Raw genomic sequence first — 24,124 nt, 5'->3', positions numbered from 1 at the left:
TTTGCTTATCACTGGAAGCTTTTTCATGAAATACTTAAATGTCATATTCAGCAGATCTCTGGAGAGTTTTGAGGGACATAATCCATTAAGTATACCTGATTTTAAACAAATGTTACTTATTTTTAATAAATTCAGGTGTAACCTTGAAAACAAACACAGATGTCTAAATAAAGCTTATCCCTGTAAATGAATTATGTTTCTACTTTTCATGACCACAAACAGAGCTCTGAGCACATTAAAGAATTTGGTCATTTACAAGGTGACTGAACATTAATTTTCATGTCTTCATTTTCTTTAACAGTTTCCAAGTTAGTAGCTTTTTCTAAGGTTAGGGTTTCGTAGTTTTAGCACTGTTAAGTTAGAGCCTTAAAATTTTGAATTGAATATAGTTTAGAATCAAAATAAAACCTTAAGCAATAAATGCAGTCCACGGAGGAATTATTTTTCTGATTCTTTTACTTTGTGCTCATACAATATCACGGTTTCTTGTATGACTCAGTTTATTCAAATAGCTAAAACTTAACAAAGTTAGCAAAAGCAAAGTGGACAGATACATATGTCATCTAAATAGACACTGGGAATTTATAAACTTTATTTATCAAATATACCTTATTCATCAAATGTATGTTTGCTTATTTTCTAAATTTTTTACTCTCAGAACAAAAAAAATACATACAAATCCAGAATATCTTAGTAAACCTGCAGTAGTCTCCTCAGTCTAAAAAGGAGATACAGTGATAATCAGAGAGCTCAGTAGGACAAGGAAGGTTTATAGATGCTGTCTTAGACGGTTCATACCACATGATCATCTTAATCAAGATGGTGGTGAAGTTACACGGCATACTCTCTTAACCTTAGTAAAGAGGACTGCTAACCATATGATTGATTCCATCTTGATGAGGTCATCAGTCAAACTGGAGGCAAACCACATGGATACTATTTTAAAACATCTATTTTCCTAAAAAAAAATTTGGAAACAAAATTCAAACAACAGTTGATTGAACCCAAGTTACATATAAATCATACCCGATGAACTTACAAATTCTGAGATAAAGAGAATTTGCACAATGGTCTTGAGGCTTTTTTGAGAGCAGAGAGCAAAGAAAGCATAAGGACAAGAGATTTCCAAGTGGAGAGCAGAAAAACTTAGAGATAAAAGACTTTGGAGGATCATTCAGCTGTGCCATGGCAGAAGTTGGTATAATCTAGACGTTTCTGAGCAAGTTCTGTGCTGAATCTGGGGTGCAATCCTCCTAAGGCTTCACTATTCTAGATATTTCTAAGCAGTACGTGGATTTCCAGGACAATTTCTCACTAAGAACAACTGTTTTGTGTTCAATGTAGTCAGAGTTTGGTGTGTGAAACAGAGGACTTCAAGATGGCTGATGTAGGAAGTCATCTGCCTAGTCACCATGGGCCACAAACTAAACTGACCAGAAATAACACTTGGATTCTTGTATGTTCCTGTCCTTGAACCTGACTACACTTCTGAAGTGTCAAAACTGTGAAAGTATTGGCTAAGTCTGGTTCACTGGTGTGAAATTAAAACATTAAATTAAAAGGATTTGTGAATTACATAAATTTCTATGTTTTAACCACCCATTATCTTTCTCCATCTTTTCTCTGAATAAGCTTTAGATATCACATAGCAAAGATTGACCTTGAACATTATGTAGTAGAAGATAGCCTTAAACTCTTGATCCTCCTGTTCCATCTCCCAAGTATGGCAAAAATAGGGATCATTTTAATTAATTAATTGTTCATTCACCCATTAAGCAAACAATGCTTAACACTTCTGTGCACCAAACACATCATACAAGAAGACACTGGCTCAACTGTTATCACTCTGCAGCACAGCTGGAAGATCTATTCACAGATGAAAGGCCAGCACTGGAGACACAAAGTCAAGGGAACAGAGAACTAATAGACTTTAGGAAGGCTTTTGTCTAAGTACGCTGTCCAAAGATGGGGGCTTTTCTAAAAACCAACAGTAAAAAACCCAGTATTTTGTGGGGAGATTCTCATAAAGGAAAGGGAAATTTCATCTGCAGGCAAATGAAATGGAACTCCTGAAATGAAAGGGAAGAGAACTCATTTTAATCCCCCGTGGGCTGTCATGGCCAGAACTTCAGGGTGCAGAGGCAAGTGAAGATGAGGTAGGAGTTGGGTCATGTGATGTGTAGTGAAGATATGGGAGAGGTGAGGGGGATTCTTACACGTTGAAGTCTTGAAGGATTTTTGCATTCTATGTTTGTTTCCCTAGCAGGGAGTAGTCAGTTTTACTGAATCAAGTTTTACAGAGACTTCTGCGACTTTAGAAGGCCAAGCAAGCTGGACACACTTAAGGAGTCACACACCAGAACCTTACACGTCCAGCTGCAAGACGCTTTCCCTGAAGCTAGAAGGAAGTTAGGTGTTACATGTTATCACTAATGCCTCCTCTGCTCCTTAATTTAGCCTGGTATGGCAAATCCCACTGGCCTGAGATGTAGGCAGCCTTTATTCAAAGAACTACACTTCCCCCTAGAGAATCTTGGACAAGACACTTAATTTTCCTAGACCACAAATATTCATTTTTTTTAATTTAAGAAAGGAATAATAATGCCTCTCTCAGGAGAGAAACATGGGGACCCGTCACTAAGGCATGTAGAATATAGTGACAGTCATGATGATTCCCAGAGACTGCAAAACGGAGATGCAATGTTTGCTTATGACCATTACCATGCAGAGGTAGACGGTCCCGGACAGTACCAGGGACACTGACCTTGAACTGCCTGAGGATCGCTTACTGGTTAGCAAGAACCCTTGCAGACTTCCCAATCCTTATCCAACCTTGGAAGTCACACAGACCCCAGTCAGCAAGCCTCTCCTACACGCTGTGATAAGGGTAGTGGCATTCTCACCCCTCCCCCAAAGGAGCAACTATCTCAGCCTCCAGTACAGTGTTGACCTCTGAACTCTTCTTGTGTTCCTCACTTCCCTCAGCACCTTGTTTCCTATTCTCTGTCTTCCCTACTTTGAATGGGAAAGCCTGGCTACACTGTTTTAGGCACTACCAACAAGATTGGAGAACACCCGGCAAGAGGGTGAAGTAGTTAATGGCCTCTTGGTTACAGCTCTGAGGTGGGGCTTGGTCTGTGGAATGATATGATCAGTTTTCACTGTGTGAATGCTGCCTTTGGATGTTAGTGGTACGAAGGTGACAAGCCATTGTCTCTGCTCAGATGCTACCCACTGCCTACAAACTGTGTGGCCACGGCAAACTATTAAACCCCTCTGAAGTTGTTTTGCTTATTGAATAGGACATTCGCCCCTTGCTGGGTCTTATGAGGAGATGGATTGGCCCTGTTTGGGACACCCGGGAGCAGGTTCCCTTCAGGTCACTTGTACCTCTCATATTCTGTGAGAACAAAGGTCCCGAGTGCTGTGGCACTTCACTCCTTACTCACCCCAGAAAAATACCCAAAGCCCCACAATCAGTGCGCTTGCCTGCCCAACAGGGGGTGGGCAGTGTAACTAATGAAGAGCTTCCTTTGCAGCCATTTGGAAACAGGCATCTGGCCACTCTGGCTTACCCCCTCAACCACCAGCCCTTGACAGCATGAGTCATCATCAGTTATGATCATCACCATCCCGAGGGAGAGAGAGAGAGAGAGAGAGAGAGAGAGAGAGAGAGAGAGAGAGAGAGAGAGAGAGGGAGAGAGAGAGAGAGAGGAAAATAACTTAGTTTCTCTATAACAAATTCATAGCACATTAAAGCAATATTAGAGGGGAATATAAAATTGCCGTTTCGGTAGGTCAGCATTTGATCGCTACTTAGCTAACGGTCAGTGAAGTCTGTTGGCTAACCCGAGTACGAGTCAGTTAATATTTGTGTTTTTAATTATTTGTTACTTTCCTATTCTTCTTTTCATTTGGTCCAGGGCAGCCACTCCAGCTGATTTCCCTCTTTCCATTAAACCCTCCCCGACAGCGGCATTTCTAGTTGTTACATAACACTAGTGGGCTGCGGACATTTCAAAGTCAGGAAAACATGGGGAGAGAAATGTCCCAGCACAGACCTTCCTGTGCCCCTGAAATTGGAGGCAATCTTGTGGCAGGGCAAGACAGTACAGAGGTTCCTCCATCTTGTATTCTTCCTGAGACCATTCTGGGTTTAACTAGAATTCTATGATGGAGAATCCTATGGGAAATGACCCAGCTCTATTCTAGGAAGCAAAGGTCAGGAGGTCCTAGCTAGCTTATCTTAGTCTTTGTTAAAATTGCCCATTTGTGTGGAGCCCTCTCCAGCTAATTTTAGCTTCTGGTAAAACTGCTTGCTTCAAACTACCTACTTCTGCAAAGCCCCCACCCTGCAGCTGACGAGCAAGATGGCAAGACATGGTTTCTCCATTTTAAAGCCCCATGTTCTCCACACTCCGCCACACCTAGGTCCCCAAACACCTGGATGTGGTCTCAGTCAGCTAGAATAAAGACTTTTGTTTGGCTATAAATTGTGACTGAGCAGTCATCTCGAGTGGGTACCCGTGAACAACCTGATGTGACCTTCCCTCTGTTCCCAAGGGACTACTGTGCACAAGACATTCTCACATAATCTGATATGTGCATTGAACCCCAAGATGCCAGTCTGGATTTCTGAGATTGGCACTCCATTGCCACCACTGTCAATTTGGTGAAGCTCTATTACCAAAGAGCCTTGTTCTGTGAAACTGGGGTATGACACCTACAGTGATTCCCTCCTTGCTGAGCTGGGCTGTCTTACATGGAGCATTGGAAAAGCTGTCAATGGTTCAGCAAGAGTTTATTATTGGCCCGCTCTCTCAGTACCTTCCCCCGATCTATCTCCTGGATCATTTAAAGCCCCAGCATGCAGGCAGGGCTACAAGACAAGCTGTCGCATTGTAGATGGGTGTCTGGTGCCACTCAGGCTATTGCAGAGCACAGCTCACAATGCCCGCTTTCAGCCAGAAAGCCATTCTGATGCCATGTTGCTCAGCATTATGAAACAGGCAGGAAAAAAAACAAGATCCCTTGGCTCTCAACGACATTGCAATGCCTGTTTCTATGTGACCGCTTTCTATTCAAGAATAATATCACCAATTGCTTTTCTTACTGAATACAACCCAAAGGGTTAAAAATGGTATCTAATAGGTTAATTGTGATTATTAGGAAATTTCTCTGTTAGAAGAACCAAGGAAACACAAACACTGGTGAAGACTCTACCTCTCTTTGCTCGTTCACTCATTCATTCAGTAAGTATTCACTAAGCATCCCCAAGAGGCAGGTTCTAGGGGTGGAACTATGAGCAAAAGTCAACAGATGAGCTATGCATTCATTCAAACCGGGTTTGGTCATTTAAACTACCAAGAGGCCCATTGTTTACACAGGAGAAGAACTTCTAGTCACCTGTATCTCTCACATAATCAGCGAGGATTTGTTGGATCTGGAGGATGTCTGAGGGAGAAGTGGGAAGATACATATGGGAGGTGGAAAGGGCTGTGGTCCAGGGCTAGCCTCAAACCTGCTATGATGCTGATCTATTCCCTTCTCCTTGGAGTTTCCATTTTATCCGTGTAATGAGGCCCCTTTTCTGGTCTGGTGCTTATATATGAATACCTGGCTCTGGGGATCTTTAATTCAGCTGCCAATCTTGTAAGTCCCTTTTAATATTTAGTGTGATATAGCCATTCTACATTATATGCTATCCTTATTCTCTTTTATATATGACTTTTGAATAAAAAAAGAAATAAAGGAAAAGACATGACTGCTCCCAGGTATATCCACTATATCTAGGAGAAAGCTTATTGTAAATAAACAGGAAAGCATAGCCAGAGGAAGGACCTCTGAGAAAATCCAGAGTGAACACAACCAAACTGAGATGGGCCACGGGAGGAGAAGGGGCAGGGGAGGAGAGAGCAGCTGCTGACCAAGAGGAGCAGCCTGGGCCAAGAGATCAATCAAGAGAGTAGCCAAAACCATGGGGGACTGACATACAGCCCCTGGGCTGGATAAGTTCGGGGTAGGGGACTGGGTATGCCACAGCCAGAAGGGCCCTGTAACAGGTTGGAACTGAGGGTACCAGGAGAGCCTGGCTGCCAGGTCTGCTTTGATATGATATCTAGGCACCTCAGCCTTTGAGACCTAACAACTTTAAAGCACACACAACAACGGAGATGCTTCCCTGAAGCATCTTGGCTTCTCTTGGTGAATTACAAGGGTAGGGACCTAAGCTGGGCTGTCTCCTTTGAAACGGCTCTCCTATCAGCTGTAGTTTGTCTCCTCATCTTTAGCTGAAGAGCCATCTCTCGGAACATTGTCTTTATTCCCGTAACAACTCCACACAGGCTCAGGTTACCTGTCACGCTCTGACCTGTGCTTCTCATCTCTAGGTGGATTCTAGATTGTAGAGTGAATTCGAATTGGTCTTCATAATAAAAGCCTAGAGTCAGATATCAGGGTAAATGCTGAAAGATCAGAGAAGCAGAGCCCCCTGTCACTAGTTCTTGTTTCTACTGACTCCTCAGACCAAAGGGGCGATCATGTTCCTGTGACTCCTCAAACTGAATGCTCTCTCTACGAAACCTCAGACTGCATCTGAGCCCCTGTCTCCTCCCGCCTTATATAGCTCTCTCCACCCAACCATATCACTCTTGTCTCCACCTTCCTACTGCTAGGATTAAAGGGTGGGGTCTCACGTACTGGGGTCACCTTTGTGTGACCTCTGTTTCTCTTTTAGACAGATTCAATCTCATGTATCCCAGGGTGGCCTTGAACTAACAGAGATATGTCTGCCTCTGTCCCCCAAGTGTGGGGATTAAAGGCATGTGCCACCACTGCCTGGCCCCTGTGACTAACTAGTGCCTTAGCTCTGCACTTTGATCTTCATGAAAGCAAGCTTTGTTAGACTGCAAACAAAATATCATTGTACTAGATCCATAACCAATGCCTTTTGGGGGCTTCTTGGGTTGATTAGAAATGAAAGCCCTGTTCTCACCTGTGGCACACCAGACCCCTGAAATATACCAATTCACCAGACACCGCCCCTGGATGATTAAAAAGGGGAGGGGGAATCAATATTGTTCAAGGGCTCTCTGGGTAATGCTAACCCAGCAACTGCAAGCACCCTGCAGCTCTCACTGATCAAGGTTCAGGAATGACCTTTTGTTTGGGGCTCCAGAAGAATTCTCTCTTTCCATGGGACTTAGTTCCCAGCACTCTAAGCTTGCCATAAGGGCTGGCTCCAGGGTCACACAAGCACCATGCTGAGAAGGGCTCGGTTCTTGCCTTAATGCTCCATTAACTCTACCTTGAACTTCTCATTAAGTTTGTACATAGCTGGTGTCTTAGGGTTTTTGTGGCTGCAAAGGGATACCATGACCATAGCAACTCTTCTAGGGAAAACATTTAATTGAGGGGGCTAGCATATAGTTTCAGAGGTTCAGGAGTTTGTTATGATGGCGAGCATGGTGGTGTGCAGAAAGACGTGGTGTTGGAGGAGTGGCTGAGTGTTCTATGTCTCGCAGACAACAGGAAGTTGACTGAAACTTTGGGCAGTATCCTGAGCATAGGAAACCTTAAAGCCCGCCCACACAGTGACACACTTCCTCTAACAAGGCCACACCCATTCCAACAAAGCCACGGCTCCTCATCGTGCCATTCCCTATGAGATTATGGGTGCCAATTACATTCGAACAACCATAGTTGATAAGTTCTAATACCTGTCCAGCTTGTTCCCCATTCTGGGCTGGACTTACTGAAGTGGCAATCAGGCCTTATCTCTGGCCTCCAACGTGAACAAAACATTAACTTTTCTTATTGTTCTGTAAAAGTGGGCTGCTTGTGGGAGAAATTCTTTTCTGTACCTTTTCCCATGTTTCCTCTTCTATAAATAGCATCTATCCCTTAGGAGAAACACAGCCAATATTTCATTTTCCTACCAAGTAGTGGCATATCTTTGTAAATATGTCTTGAAGCTCCAACAAGACACCTCACAGGCGAACAACAGGTCCACGTCTACACTCCAGGCTTCAGTCCCTGTCCAGCTTCTCTGATGGCTTCGCAATCTGCTTTGCCTGCTGGAGACCAGTGCAATGGGAGCATGCGCAGCTGCCTTGAATCAGTTTTCCGGGTATGAAAGCTAACTGTGTCACTGGAGAGCTAGGGGGCAACCTTTCACACCCAGACCATCTACCCATCCCATTTAAATAAAGTTCACAACAGTATAGGGATTAATTGAGTCCTGTTTCTCATGGTAGCACATGGCTGTGATTCCAGCATTTGGGAAGTGGTGGCAGGAGACTTTTTCGTTCAAAACTGGGTTTGACTTCTTAGCAAGACTGTCCCTGAAAGTGGGGTAAAATAAAGAGAAGATGAAGGAAGAGGAGGAAGGGAGAGAAAGAGGTAAGAGAGAAGAGGAAGAAGAGGAGGAAGAAGCCGGAGCCAGCCCTCACCACCTTTGTTGACACCAAGCGAAAACAAAAATCTCCAAATTCAACTGAGCCCTTAATATATTTCATTGACTCTAGGACACATGCTAAGTTACAAGCACAAGATTGCGTTGAACTCATGGAAGACAGAAGAAGACCCAGTGAAGCCTCAGACTCCATCCTGCTTTCCAGTTCAATGTAGTCAATTATTAGGTTGACCTTTTGACCTCTGACTTCCATAACCGTTTCTCTTGCAGCTTTGACCTGTGGCAGGAAAACACATGATTGCTAGTCCACCTAAACCATGACACAGGGAGATGGTAAACTGTTTTTTGTTCTCCCATCTCCCTCCCATGTACACACATGCTCTCACCAATCCCCCAAGCGGCTCCTCTCATCCAGCCTGCCATCCTAGACTGAGAACAGATCTTAGGAACCGAAGGGAGCTACCATATGACCTTGAATGGTATAACCAAACAGATATGCTCCAGGGTGGCCTGCCTGTCTGAGACCAGTGAAGCGTGGGCTTCATGGGCGCCTGGACATTGTGCAGAAGTCTCTCGCACTATGTGTAGCATGAGTGGATGTCTGAACCACGTGACCAGCCCTCTTCTCCTACCTGATCCAGCAGAGAAGTGGGCTTCAAAAAGGAATCCTCCTGAAACTTAGTGGGTAATGGTATTGGAAGGGAAAGAAGCCACTGGCTGAGCGACAGGAAGTAGGAAGGGAAGAGGGAAGCAGACAAAACAAAAAAAAAGGAAAATACAACCTTCCTCTACTTATCTGAGACCATGCAGGCAAGTGTGGGCTATGCTGGCAAGTGCAGGCAGGGTGGCAGTGACGAAGCGGGTCACACAGGGGTCTTCCCTCCAGGAAATAGCCTCTCTTTGGAGCACTGTTTCCCAGTATGGAGGGTAATGAACACTACCGTTGATCCAATTTGCTTTTTCTCCAGTGTAGAACCCACCCTGTGCTGTCAGCCCTGTGGATTTATTGGTACTGCAGGGAGTTTGGAGAAACACAAACATTGTTATGGCTTTTGGGTTCTTTGTTTGAAGAGAAATGTTTGAATTGTCCTATTTGACAAAAAAAGAAAGAAAGAAAAAATAAAAGAACGGAAAATAGTTTTGACAGTCAGAATGCCTATTTCTTACACTGAGAGCAAGGAAATTGTAAGATAAAGAGGAAATAAAATGTGCTTTTCTTCCATAGTTTTTTTCAATTAATGACATAGGACTGGAATGATTTTTGTGAGAAAATATTATGTGCTAAACTAAACTACACACTACTAATAATGGAACAATCTTGGTTATTAAGTTGACATTGCCCTGCAAATATCATCAGAGCAACTGACTAAAGGAAGGGAAGACTGTGGTGTGTGTGTCTGTGTGTCTTTGTGTGTGTGTGTGTGTGTGTGTGTGTGTGTGTGTGTGTGTGCATGCGTCCCAACCACTAATAGTGCAGAACAGTTCGGGCCAGATCCCATTATCAAACACACCTAATACTGTTTTCTAAATTTTCAACAACTATTCAAATAGAAGCCAGAGAAGAAAAATTGCCTCTCACCGGAAAGCCTTAAAACACACAGAAAGGCACCATATTGCCACTTTAGGGACACATTTGTTCCCTGCTGTTGCTATTTTATATGTCATTTCAGTCCTGCAGTTAGCTATAAAGCAAATCTTTTCTTTTTCCAGAGAGGAATAAGAGCTGCCTGAAGGGAAACAAGAATGGGAAGCATCCTTAAAATGACTGATTTACAATTGGCAAGGAGATTCAATATGAAAATTATAGCTCTCCATTTTAAAGGTAGGAGCCTTGCTTCTTTCTCTAAAAACATCCCCCGAGGGCCCCCTATTGGCCAAGCAAGAGGCAGTCATGAAGGGGCTGCTGGCTTTCAGAAACTATGAGGGAAAGGGTGCATGGGAGTGGCCGTGGTGACAGCAGAGAGGGAAACTCTGCAGTAATAGGGAGAATTAAACTAAAAATCAGAGACCTTAGCCATACGGGTCACAACTCACTGTGCAACAGAGCTGGTCTAGCCCAAGGTAACCTTCCCAATGTGGCCCACGACTTCCTGGGCACCAGGGCTGGTTTAGCCCAATGTAACTTCGGAATTTAGGTTCCTGGTTCTATGATCCCTATTCTGACAAAAACATGTAGGTTCGCTTCAGCAGTTCCCCTGTGTTTTGACTTTAACTTCTTACTTTCAATAAGGAAAATGAAAAATGACACCCACTGAAGAGGAATGTAACTGGAGACTGCTCTTTTGTTTCCCAGCCACCCAGATCCAAAACACACACACACACACACACACACACACACACACACACACACACACACACACAGAAACTGTATTAATTATAACATTGTTGGGCCAATGACTCTGGTATATTTTTAACTAGCTCTTACATCTTGAATTTCTATTAATTTGTGTATTGACACGAGGCTGTGGTTTACTGAAAAGGTTCTGGGTCCTTCTCTTTCAGCAGCTACGTTTGCATCTCTTTGAACCTGCCTACTTTCTCCCTATATTTGTGTTCAGATTTCTCACCTGGCTTTGCTCTGCTAAACCTTTGGCCAAAACAGAGTTATTCATTAAACAATAAAAGCATCACATGTACAGAAGAATATCCCACATCAGAGGAATATTGTGGAGACTGATTTGATTTGCCAAAGGATATAGGAGGTCATTAGACCATCAATGGGAGGCTGAAGATAAGTCAAAAACTGTCTGCCAACAATTTATATGTAACTCGAGTGTAGTTCTCAAGAGAGTCACCCATTTTCTTCAGGAAATACCCCATGGGTTTTGGCTAAGTCGAAAAGACTCCAATTTATCTCTCAAAGATGAAGGGGAAGATTTACCTGCCTAGGTATGATGACAGGCCTTGAAGATGGTTCCATTGATGTGCACCTCAGAGCATTCCCTGTGAGTCATGAATGGCTCAGAGCATCAATGAATGTGAGTCAGAGCACATGTGCAGGTTCCATGGCACTGTGGTTTCCTTTCTTCCAACTGCTTTGCATTGTGTGCTCAAAGGGCATGTCAGTTTCCATGGGCAAGGATGCTGAAGAAGCCCAAAGGCAAAAGTTAGCACATAACTGAGCAGCAGTAGAGATGAACCTTAGAGATAACAAAGCCTTCTCTGATATTCAGATATACAAAGTAACCCACAGGGCATTGGCGTGAGAAAATTCTAGCACTGTTCTACTAAAGAGTCTACCTTCAAGCTACTGTCCAGTTTGAGATGCTGGTTAGAGGATTTTGTGAGTCCCCTCTGAGTCTACCCATTTTGTGAGTCTACCCATGAAATCTTTAATTCTATGATCCAATAAGTATTCACCAAGCAGGTATAGGCCAGATCCTAGATTCTAAAGGGAGTTCTAGAGACTACAACCCAGTTAAGGATAGATAGTACCATGAGATATCCCATCTAGTTGTAGTGCAGTGGATTTTTACTTATGTAGTAAAAATGAAGATTGAACATACATGGTATTGTGAAGTTCCTGACTAAGGGAGAAACCAACCGATGCTGAAGCATGAGGAATGGCTAGTGTCAGAAGGGCCATTTGATCATCTCCAACAGCCAACCCAAAGCATCAAAATGAAGCCAAGAAAAGGCAGGAGAGGCTGTATAATTAAGAAGAATGAACTGTGTATGTGAAGATAGATAGATAGATCACAGTTTAAAAACTAAACCCTGGAGGGCACTAGTGGCATCTGCAAAGAAAGGAAACTTATACCTTAGGCAAATGGTCCTTACTCAAATAATGACATTTCTCTTGCGAAATTAAAGAAGATTACAACAACATGAACTGTAGGGTCAATAAATGGCACCCTTCATTCCAGCATGCAGGCAGCCTCCAGGTTCTTTCCCTGAACCTCTGACTTCATAGGGTCACATGCTCGCCTTTCCCTTCTGCAACTAGAGAAGGGATCATCCATGCCACAGAGGAGGTGCCCAGCATGTTATTACTCTCATTGAGTTTATCTATCTCTGCTGCATGATGTGTTGCCTCCTCAAAGCCTTCTGGATGGAGATGGATTCTTAGAATCCATGACAGAAATCACAAGATTTCACATCTGGAGCGATCATATAACCCTAATTTCACCAGAGTGTCACACATTAGTTCCTTTGTCATCTCCCTGATTAGACTGAAGATCTAGTGTCTCAGGCATGAATGGTGTGCTTATTGTCTTCAAATTGGCACAATCGTAGAAGACTCACAGAGATGGCAATGTTCCTTTTTCTTCTTTTTTTTCTTTCTTTTCTGAGACAGGGTCTCTGGTGTAACCTCAAATTCACAAGGTAGCCGAGGATAACTTTGAATACCTGATCATCCTGCCTCCACGTCCCAACACTGGGACGACAAAACAACCTCCATGTGTTCCAACCAGTGTTTGCATACAGTGTTTGTTGGACATAAGGAATGCCTTTGACACGAACCTAAAGGTACACGCTTTGACTTTCTTTCTGAAAGTCGGATCACTCCCCAGGAAAAACCTATCTATATAAATGGCAGCAAAGAGGTTTTAATGAGATCCTAACCAGAAAGCTCTCTTCACCTTCCTGATTGGTGGGTAAGGGCAAGAAAACAAACCAGAAAGTCTTCCTGATACCTTCAGAAGGATCCAGAGCAGGCAAGGCTGGAAACTCCTCTGGCCGGGGCCTGGATAAAGCCCCTGGAGCCTTGGTGAAGACCTGGAATTATACTCAAGGGCCCAAATCCTTTTAACCAGCATTGGTTAAACAAAAAGAGAACTAGAGAACTGAGAGGGGCTTCATGCACCCCTCAAAGGGGCCTACCTTCCTATACTGTCAGTGGAAGGCCCCAAACAGATAGGGGTGGTGATTTGAGAATAAAGGGGTTTCTAGAACACACACCTGCGCTGGGGGTTGGGCAGTGGAATTCTGATATTATGGTTTCCCGTAGTCTCCCTTGGAAAGTGTGTGTATCACTTCTCTAAATTTCAAAAGAACAATGCTTTAAAGAATTTCAAAAGAACAATGACCTGGAAGAAAAGCCAGCATAGAGTTATTTGCTTACTTGATTGAATCATGTGGCTGGTGCGGGAGAATTATCTGTATTCTGTCAATCATATTTTAATAAAACGCTGATTGGCCAGGCAGGCAGTATAGGCAGGAAAGCCAGACAGGAAGTAGGGGTGGAGCAAAGAGACTGGGAGTATTCTAGGAAGCTCCCTCTGCCAGTTCTCCCCAGACCACCGGAGAGGAAAGATGTAAGCTGCCCAGCTGAGAAAGGTATTGAGCCATGTGGCTAATGTAGATAAGGATAATGGGGTAACATAAGTTATAAGAACTAATAAGTAGCCTGACCTAATGGGCCAATCAGTTTATAATCTTATGGAGTCCCATCTGTGATTTTCCTTGGGAGTTGCCAGCTTTGGGGTACTGGGCAGGACAGAAACCCCAACAAACCGGCCCCTCATGTTACATGTGGCTCTTTCTAAATACAGCCCTGATGTTAGAAAAGTAATGTTTTGATTCAGAATTATAGTCACAAACTACGGATTACAGAAGACAGTGCCCGAATTGATGGCTCTAAATTCAGCCTTATCATTTGTAAGGAAAGGATGAAAATAACTAAATTATAAATTTGTACATTGTACAGGGATAAAGAGAAGGGTTCCAGGTCAAAGTTTGCCTTCACCAATATTCTGTGGCTCTTTAAAGCATAATTCAAATAAATGGATAAGATGTCTAGCCAATCGCTATTTTAAATTGTGTGTCTATGTGTGTATGTGTATGTATGTATGTACGTGTATGCATGGGTGAGGTGTGCACATGTGTAGGAATGTTGTGCATGTGTATGTATTTGTGGGATGTGTGTGTTTGTATGTGCTCAGGCTGTCCTGAATACAGCCTAAATTTAACTCCTGCAACCATGCAAAGGCATTTATGGGACACTTGCTATGCAAAAAGGCATGGTGCCAAGATAGGAAATTCATAGAGCTTGGCATCTTCCTGCAAGGACCTTGGTGGTATGGTTTAGGCGTTGGTCTTGACTTAGCATTCAAACATATCTTTTTTTGGTGGTTACAATGCCTTTACCTCACCTCAGTGCAAAACCTAAAGGTGAGCTCATTTGTAAGTAAAACATCACTTCTGTGGGGATCCTGAAGAATCCATGCAGTTTGAACACATTCACTTTCGATTTTAAAGATGTGGCACTTTAGAAAATTAATCAATGTGGCCAAAGTCCTGATTTGAAAGAGCGGAGAGGCTTCTAGGCCTTTCCATTGCCCAATCCTGTGATCATTATCGACTCCTCGCCTTCTCATGCCACCCTCGACTTGCTCTGTCCCAAGGGAAAAGGTGACAATGTCTTCAAATCCTTCAAAGCTCTTGTAAGCTCAGTATTCAAAGTACTCAAAATTACACAGATCGTGGCCATTTCTTATCCTAACAACTTGTTTTAGCCAGAAGAAGCAAAAATGCAGACAAGGTGGCTTGTCTCTACATGCCAAATCCAGAGACTCAAACAACTGCAACCACAGCTGAGGTTCTTTTGGAATCTTCTCCAGAAATAACTGGATGGCCTACCATAGCCCCAACATGCATGAGTAAGCAGAGCTACCCACAAGGTCTAGAGGGATAATAAGTTTGTGATTCTCACAACGAAGTGCTGGCCACTATAAAATAAGAGCCCAAATAGACACATTTATTAAACATCATGTTAATATAAGTGCCAGAGTCTAAGAAGGTAACAGGGTGTTTTTGGCTGGGGCATGCTTTAATGCATGGTGTTCCCACACCAAGAAAAAGAAGAAAGGTTGGTCCTAAAAAGCCTGGGGAATTCCTTTATCAGAAAATGATTTTGTATTAGCTCAAAGGAGAGAATAAAATCATGTGATCACTTTCATTTTTCTACTTGCTTCATGACCACAAAATTCTCCATTCCTTTGTTGTTTGGGGGCTGTTTGTCACAGAACAAAGCCATTGTTTGAAATGGTATATTGCTTTCTGGCTGCAGCGAGATGAGCAGCCTGCTCTGCCCTGTGAGGTACTGCCTTGCCAAAGGCATCTGGGCCAGCTGTAAATTGAAATCTAGGAAATTGAATAAAAGGAGACTTTCCCTCTTTTGTAATTGGTTTGTCTCCGGCATCTGTCACAGTGATGGGAATGTGTCTAGTGCAGTAGAGTCGCTCTGCCTCCGCACTGTCCAGGCTCTGAGCTGGACTGCTCTTGGTGGATCACACACATGGGCATGGCAAATACATCTATCCCCGTCAGCTGTGCCAACTGAATACTCCTCCAGATTCTGTACTACACCTTGCCTGAAAAAAAGCTCATTCTGGAAAATAAAAGCCAGTTCTTATTCCAATGAGAAAGGAGTGTTTGCAGTTGGATGGTGTTGTAGTCAGCCAACAAACCAGCATGGCTTTTCACCTTAGAGAAAGCAGTGTCCACCGGGACTATGCAGATGAGACTATGCACTCCTCCCAGGAGAGGATACAGTGGGACATGTGCAGAAAACCCCTCTGACGTATTTTAATTCTTGGGGTCTGGTTCCTCTCATTGGCTACCTTAGGAACACTACTAATTTTTGAATGGAAACGATCTAAAATTCCCCCTAAACCAGGTGTTCCCATTAGATAGGATAGAAAGGAAAGAAAACACTTGGGTAGGAAAAGCCATGACTTGGCTTTCAGACTCATATGTGCATTTTAAATTTAAAGGTTAAACATTACTTAGCTTACTGTAGTGGTTATTTTTAATGTGGCACCTTAAGTGAGCTATCCAATGGGGCCTAGTTTTAAATCCTATCGTAGAAGATTCTGTAAAAGAATTTATTAGGTATGACCTTTTAAACTAATAGACTGAGTAAATTACTTTCCATTATGTGGACAGACTTTGTCCATTTAATTGATGATCTCAAGGAAATGATTGAGGTGCTCTAAAGAGGAAGAGAGTCTGTCTGTAAACTGCCTTCCAACTTAATGTTTCGACATCAGTTCCTGTTGAAGTTTCTACCCTGTTACAACATGCTACAGGTTTCAGGACTTTATATGTATTCAGACCAGTTCCCTGAAATCTATAGCTAGATAGAAAGAGAGAGATAGATGATAAATAGATAGATAGATAGATAGATAGATAGATAGATACATAGATAGATACATAGATAGATACATAGATAGATAGACAGATAATGGATGGATGGATAGATAGATAGATGACAGATAGAGAGAAGATAGATGGATGAATAGATAGATAGATAGATGGATAGAGAGATAGATAGATAGGACAGACAGATAGATAGATGATGAATGGATAGATAGTGAGATAGATGATAGATAGATAGATAGATAGATAGATAGATAGATAGATAGACAGATAATCAATAGGTAGATAAATATACATAGATGATTGGTAAAATAGATTGTAGATAGATATATGATGGAGAGAGAGAGAGACACACAGAGAGAGAGAGACAGAGATGGAGACAGACAGGCCTAGATTCTTTTTGCCTAGAGACTCGTTGCTAAGACATTATCTAACCACCACTTCAGATCATTTTCAGCCATTTCAATTCTAAGATTGTCTATACCACTTCCACAGCCAGGGTTTGAAATGAGAGCTCAATGTCCCGTGAGCAGTGCTGCAGTCTTTGTCAGACTTAATGCGAGACTCAACAGCATACAAACCAGAGATCTCCAGGGAGCAGACCATGGACTACTTTTGATCAATATTTACATCAATCTCAACAAAAGTTAATTTTTCCTCTGAATTAGCACCATAAACTGCAATGGTAACTCAAAACAGGGTAAGCGACCTAGAGAAAGATCTTACTCAGAATGCAAATATTTTCCTTAATTTAAATATGCTTATACCTATACCCCAAGACATATATTTTATAATGTAACAATTTTTACTTTATTTAAATATTTATCATAAGTGATGCTTTAATAGCAATCGCATTATATTACATGGCCACACCATAATTTATTAACCTACATATGCAATAAGCAACTTAGGTTGCTTCTAATTTTCTGTATTTCAGAAACCCCTGTCCTGAGTATTACTGTATACACATTACTTTTCAAACTTTATTTCTGAGTCATTTGTATGCTAATAATTAGAATCTGTGACTAGAGGACTTCCCGACTCCTATTTTATTCTGGCCAAGAGAATCTCTGACGACAAGTTGGACTAGGCAGTGTAAATACCTCTTGAGGGAAAAAGCAGGCTTCCTTTTTCTACATTTAATGATCATTCAAAGTGCTAGGTGTCATTACGGCATCTGCAATCTTCTTTCATCCCTTATATGTTTTTTTGAGGTTGAGGTACTTTCCTTTAAGTCAGGGAAACCATCTAAATTATTACCTAGTGACATCCAGAAGAGGGAATTTTGCAGGTCACATCCCATGTGTAGTTTCTTCCCTGACTCAACCATGGTGTGGCTCAGATAGCCTCAGCTGGAGTTCTCAGAAATGTTGTTCAGGTGCCATCAGGATGAGGCAGGAAGATACTTCTTACAAATTCAAGTTCACAATGGTGTGACTGAGGAATTGGTACTCTCACAGATGAGCTACGGCATCCAGTGTGTGCTGCCAAAATGCAGCTAAGTTAGGAAGCGAATCACCGGGCTACATGTTTTAGTGGGTAAAATCATTCTTTGATCTATGAAAATAAATCTCTTGGTATTAATACAGTGTAGAAAATCAAGAGCGACTCATCATCTGTGTGGAAGCTTCAACTTAAAAGGTTCCTAGAAATTAGTGCTGACATTGACAAAATAGAATGTAAATATTGTTAATAAACCAATAAGCATACTTTGAGCAATGTGACATACAAGATAGACACAAGCCTATAAATGTGGATGTGAACCAAATCCATGAAGTACTATCTGCATATCAAACATAGTAAAGGGTAGAAGACAAGCATCAAGAGGAGTTTTGACTTTATTTTGGAGTAGCTAGCCTGGCAGGCCAGGTGAATTTGTATAGGTGCCACACAGCTGTTCCTTATGAGGGTCTCCACATAACACAGCTGTCTAAAACTGACTCTGGCCTACAAAAGGCCACCTCCCAGCACTACAGGGGTGTTAGTAGGTTCTGTAACTTTTGCTGCCCATTCTACTTATGCTCTTTCCATGAATTACTTTAACAAGATCCTGAAAGAATCACAGAACCTAGTCAGGGAGGGATGCCAGTGCCAGCTTATTCTACCCACTGCTTTCGTGCTCCCTCGGCAGCACCTCCAAAGGGCCATGGATCCTATGTGACAAGATGGATGGTTCTCGTTAGCCAGAATCCTAACATGGCTGGGTTGGGGAGGGTCAGCTTGCCCAAATCCATACTGGCAACCCATAGGATCTCTATAGTCCCAGGTCTAATAGGTTAAGATCAGCTTCAGCTCCCAGAATCTGAAAACCCAAAGATGTGCTTGAACACACCTGCCACAAGGTGTGTGTGTGTGTGTGTGTGTGTGTGTGTGTGTGTGTGTGTTGTGCTGATTTTAGCGTGACTTTGCGGGTCCAACGGCGGATGAGCACCGTACAAGAGAGACCTTTGTGGGATGTGGGTCCATAGAGACAGAACTTGAGTGCAGAGTTTATTGAATTAAAGGGAATGGGGAAGGAAAGAGAGAAGGAGAGAGAGAGGGAGGAAGAGAGAGAGAGAGAGAGGAGGAGGAGGAGGAGGAGGAGAGGCAGAAAGAAAAAGAAGAGAGAAACGTAGACTAGACAGAAAAGCTTCCTCTTCAGAGAAAATGGCAGAAAGGGAAGAGAGAGGGAGTAGGAGGGTCTTGTCTCTTAAAGGAACCTTTCGCACCTGAGTACATACTAGGGCCCTGGGTCAGGTACTGCCTGGGTGCATCCTGCCAGATGACAGGGCAGGCCAGCATAATGCATGTACGAGGCTCTGGGCTCCTTCCACACTTTCTGTAACCTCCTGATTTGGCTTCACTCTCCAACGTCACAGAATCTTTCTGTTGAGGGTTTTACTTTCCACACTGCCTCAGTCAAAAATAGACAGCACCTCTCTCTGTCAGTCTCTCTGTCAGTCTGTCTGTCAGTCTCTCTGTCAGTCTCCCTGTCAGTCTCTCCAAGGCTTATTCTCCAGGACTAAGCTACCACTCTTCCCTGTTGGGCTGTTCTTAGGGAGAACACTCCTTGTCCTCTGGGCTTTGGGAACCTTCAACTTTTCACATTTACACCAAGGAATGGAAACATAATCTGAATGGCCACACTCAGGGAGTGAGGCAGGGCTGTGCTGTTGACCCCCGAGGCTGCAGTCAGACTGCTAGAGTGTGACTGAGTGCTTACAGTTCCTCAACACTTGTGGCCTCTCCTTGTACTCAAGTCCTGAGAGTGAAGGAGCTGGAGAGCCAGGGCTATGAGCTTGCAAAGGACTTCAAGATGCTATGGAGCATATTTCTGGAAAAAAAAATGAGAGTGTCCCGTATGGAGATGGACTACCATTCACATGGCCGGAGTCTCCAAGGACAGAGCCATTGGTGCTGTGGAATCCTAAGAAGTGAAGGCAATCTCCAAGCTGTGGCCAAGCATTTTGCGTGTCCACCCAACACACTTATTCTAAACCTGTCTTCTCACCTAATGTATCAGTTACTACGTTGGAAAAAACAAACCTGTAAAAATCTGGAAAAAGTGTTTTTCCCCCAGATTCTTTGCTAGGGACTCATGGCCTTTTAAGGACATCTAAAGAGAATGGAAAATCCCTAAAATAATAATGGGAGAAGAATCAGAAGTTCTAAATGAGCAAACTCATAAGAGCAAAGTCAGAAGAGAGATAGGGGAAGGGTTGTCCTCTGTATTGAGACTATTCGCATCAGTCCTCCGCAAAATGATATGCAGATTTGCGCTACACCCCTGAAAGACTTCCTGTGAGTGGAAATAGTGAGGCACTGGTTCCATGATGGGGGTTGTTCTCAATTGCACATAGATCAGAAGGATAGAGAGGCAAGGGTGACTCATCGGAAGAGCAATAATGGAGTCACACCTCAGATGGTACCGAGAGTATGGAGAGAGAGCAGTGCATTGAAACCTCTAGGAGAAGCTTCAGGAAAAAAAAAACATCCAAACTCGTCTCCAGGCTCAATTTTCATGGCCCTGCAAATTGAGAGTTCAAGCAAATTTTAGAAAGAATCCAATGGCTGGCATTTTTCATCATTAAACCATTTAGAAGACAGCTGCTCGATTTCAAGTAAGATGTTTTCAATAGAATCTAAACTCACAGGCACCTTATATACAACAGGTCTCTGAGGGTGGAGCAGCAAAGCTTCCATTCCGAGAGCTTCTTTGTTCATCACAGCTTGAGAAATGCGGCATCCACTTTGCAAAATTGGCAATGGAATGATGCTCACTCTGGCATTGATCACAACGCCTACTCCCCAACAGATGAAGGTGTGAAGAAAATGTGGTCCATGCATTCGATAGAATATTATACAGTCATGCAAAGGAGGAGACGCTGACACAGACCATAAAGAAGCTAAACCCTGAGGACCTGGCACTGAGCAAAATCAGTCACTCACAGAGGGCCCAATCCTATGTGACCCTATTTACATGAGATGGCTTCTTCACAAGCAGAGTTTCAGAATGTTTGATGATGAAATATTTGAGACCTTTGGTCCTGAGAGCTCTTGGTGCTGCACTTCCGCCAAAAATTTTAACAGTGGAGTGCATGCTCTGAACCATTTTCCATGACTTAAAACTCTGAGGTATATTCTGTTTCTTGTTTTGTTTTTCTGCACTTGCAGTTGATCCCGGGGCCTTATGCATTCCAGACAACTGGTCTACCTCTGAGTTACAGCCCCAGCCTCTGGAGTCACAGGCAGTTGTGACTGGGACACAGACACAGGGAATGGGACCTGAATGCCAGTCCTTTGGAAGAATAGCAAGTGTTCTTCACTGCTGATCCATCTCCCTAGCCCAGCCATGGACTTTCAAGGCTCGCACACAGCTTCTGCTGTGTCTGGGAGTTACCCGGTGTGGTTTCATTGTGCTCCCTACCATTTAGTCAGCTATAGATGAGGAAACAGAGTCAGAGAGAAGTAACATAAGTCACATCCTGTCTCCCGGTATGCAGACTGAGGAGCTATGTTGAAAACGAGCTAGACTGACCCCACATCTCTACTTCTAAGTTAGTACAAAATTGAAGAACCTCCAAGTCTATAGCTAGTCTCTTCCCAGGTGTGTTCCTACTTTCTGTGATAGATTAGGAGGATATGCAAGCAGGTGGCTTAGATATGTCTTCACAGGTGAGAAATCTAGTCTGACAGTGAGCAGAACAAGGATTCAGAAGTTAATGCACATTGTTAAAAACAACAGAATTTTCCCATATCCAAGACCAACCGCTGACACCTAAATGTCCCCTGAGCTCTCTGCCCCAGGTATATCAGCCTACACTCATACAAGGATGAGATAAGTTACATAAACTGAGGATGTTTTGCAGCTCAACACAGATCATCCTAAGAGTAGAGGGACAGCAGTTCTGATAATCAGCTCCTCAAATTAACTCCCTGTTAAAATAAATATAGCACTTTCCTTTTAAAGATGTTTTATTTGAGTTTCTGTTTCAGCAAAATTGGCAGACACAAATTTACATTCTTAAACCAGGGAGAAATGTGGAGGTGGCTCACAGAAGGGGCACGTTTATGCCATGGTTAGAGGTCTCAACCAAATGGGTCTCAATCCAGTTTATAGGCGGCCAATAGTTCCCAGCGCAGCTCTGAAGCTGACCATGATGTGACATGAGGCCTGGGCTCTTGTTCAGTTTCTGCCACTTCTGACAGCCAAAACCTTGAGAAGGGACTCTGGCCTTTTTGAGCATCACCCTCACAATTAAAACCCTTGTCTGGCAGTTGGAAAAATGGCTCAATGGTTAAGAGTACTGACTTCTCTTACAGAGGACCCAGGTTCAATTCCCAGCACCCACATTACAGCTCAGAACCTTCTTAACTCCAATTCCAGGGATCTGACTCCTTTGTACCAATGCACGCACACACACACACACACATATATATATATATATATATATATTCACTTGTCAGTTAGCAGTCTATAGTCTTAGCACTAGGTAAAATGGAGGGTCTTTTCAAGCATGTGAGGAGAAGACTCCTTCTATGGATACTGAGACCACAGGTTACACCCTTATTTACCCCACTGGTGGTATACACAGGGACAGTAAACAGGCATTTCTTTATTTTTAATGTTTCTTCACATCAGTGATTTAGTTAAGATGGTGAATTTTCCATGCTGGTCCCACTCGCCTGTCTAAGTGGATCAAAGCGACTGGCTCATATTACTGTGGTAGTTCTGAGTCTAAATTTGTGGGGTACAGTTTCATCTTTCAAGTACTATCCCTCCAACCCCCAGATGTCCACATGAAAACAAATTTACTCCACAGAAATGCAACCGAACTCCTTCCAGGTGGGTCAAGGGATTCCACTGAAATTATCAAGAACATTAAGTGCTGCTAGTTAATCTAAAAATGTTAGTAAGGTATAAAGATTGTTCTTAGACACGGGAAATGCTACTGTGTGGTGGAAGATGGGAGAAATAAGATGGAAGTGTAATGGCGTATTAACTGTGTGTTAACTGGCCCGACTCGGAGAACATAGGGGAAGCTCTGTCTTACTTCAGTGTGGAAAGGAAGCAAAGGCAATGGCAGACAGAGGCAGCACAAGATGCTAAGAGGAAGGCAGCCCAGCTGTGGACATATATGCAAGATCTTCAGTCATAGAAAACCTTCTGGCCCTGCTGGAACTTGTGTTAAATATTGATGATTGTGGAGCTGAAGGGATGGCTCAGAAGTTCAGATCGCTAAGTGTCCCTATAGAGGGGCTGAGTTCACCTTCCAGTCACCTCACATCAAGTGTCTTTCAACCACCTGAACCCCTAGTTCCATAGACCCAATGCCATCAACCTCCAAAGCAGTTGTACCTATGTGGTACATATAAATTCACACACACACACACACACACACACACACACACACACACACACACACGTAAAAATAATTAATAATATTTTAAATTGGTGATTGTGGCAATGAGTGAGTTTTGGTGTTTTGTTACTCAAAAAAATACATGATAGATGTTTGTTTTCAAACAGCTTGAAGAAAGATTTTAACTTTTTATCACAAAGAAATGAAAAATTTCTGAGAAAATAGACACCCTGAACACAACGTAGCACACGTGAATATGTACAGCTTTATATGCTAATGAAAAATGGAGCTGGGCGTTTTGGCACATGCTTTTCATTCCAGCATTTGGAGGGTGGGCAGAGGCAGGAAAACCTCTGAGTTTGAGGCCAGCCTGGCCTACAGAACAAGTTTTAGGACAAATAGGGCTGCACAGAAAAACCCTGCACCAAAAACAACAACAACAAAAATAGCTACAATAAAAGTATTGACAACTGACCATCAAATACCCACACCCACCCACCCACACACAAACATATGAAAACTCAAAGGAAAGATCCTATGTCGTATAATTGCCTATAGACATTTGAAAATAGTGGTCTGAAAGAGACCTGGTGAGAGTCGAACAAAACAATAGATGAAATAGACGTGTGACCTACGTCAAGTACAGCCTCCCATGCTTCTTTGAAAAATCACAAAAATGGATTTTGCCGTGTCTCTGGTAGGGTTGTTTTGTCTCATTCTTTATAGACACTTTAGCAAGGTGTAGTTCACCAGCAACAAAAGACAA

The sequence above is a fragment of the Myodes glareolus genome, chromosome 5 (genome assembly GCF_982192425.1).
Source record: "Myodes glareolus chromosome 5, mMyoGla1.1, whole genome shotgun sequence".
NCBI lineage: Eukaryota > Metazoa > Chordata > Mammalia > Rodentia > Cricetidae > Myodes > Myodes glareolus.
The sequence above is the reverse complement of the archived record's forward strand: the minus strand, read 5'-3'. Positions refer to the sequence as shown.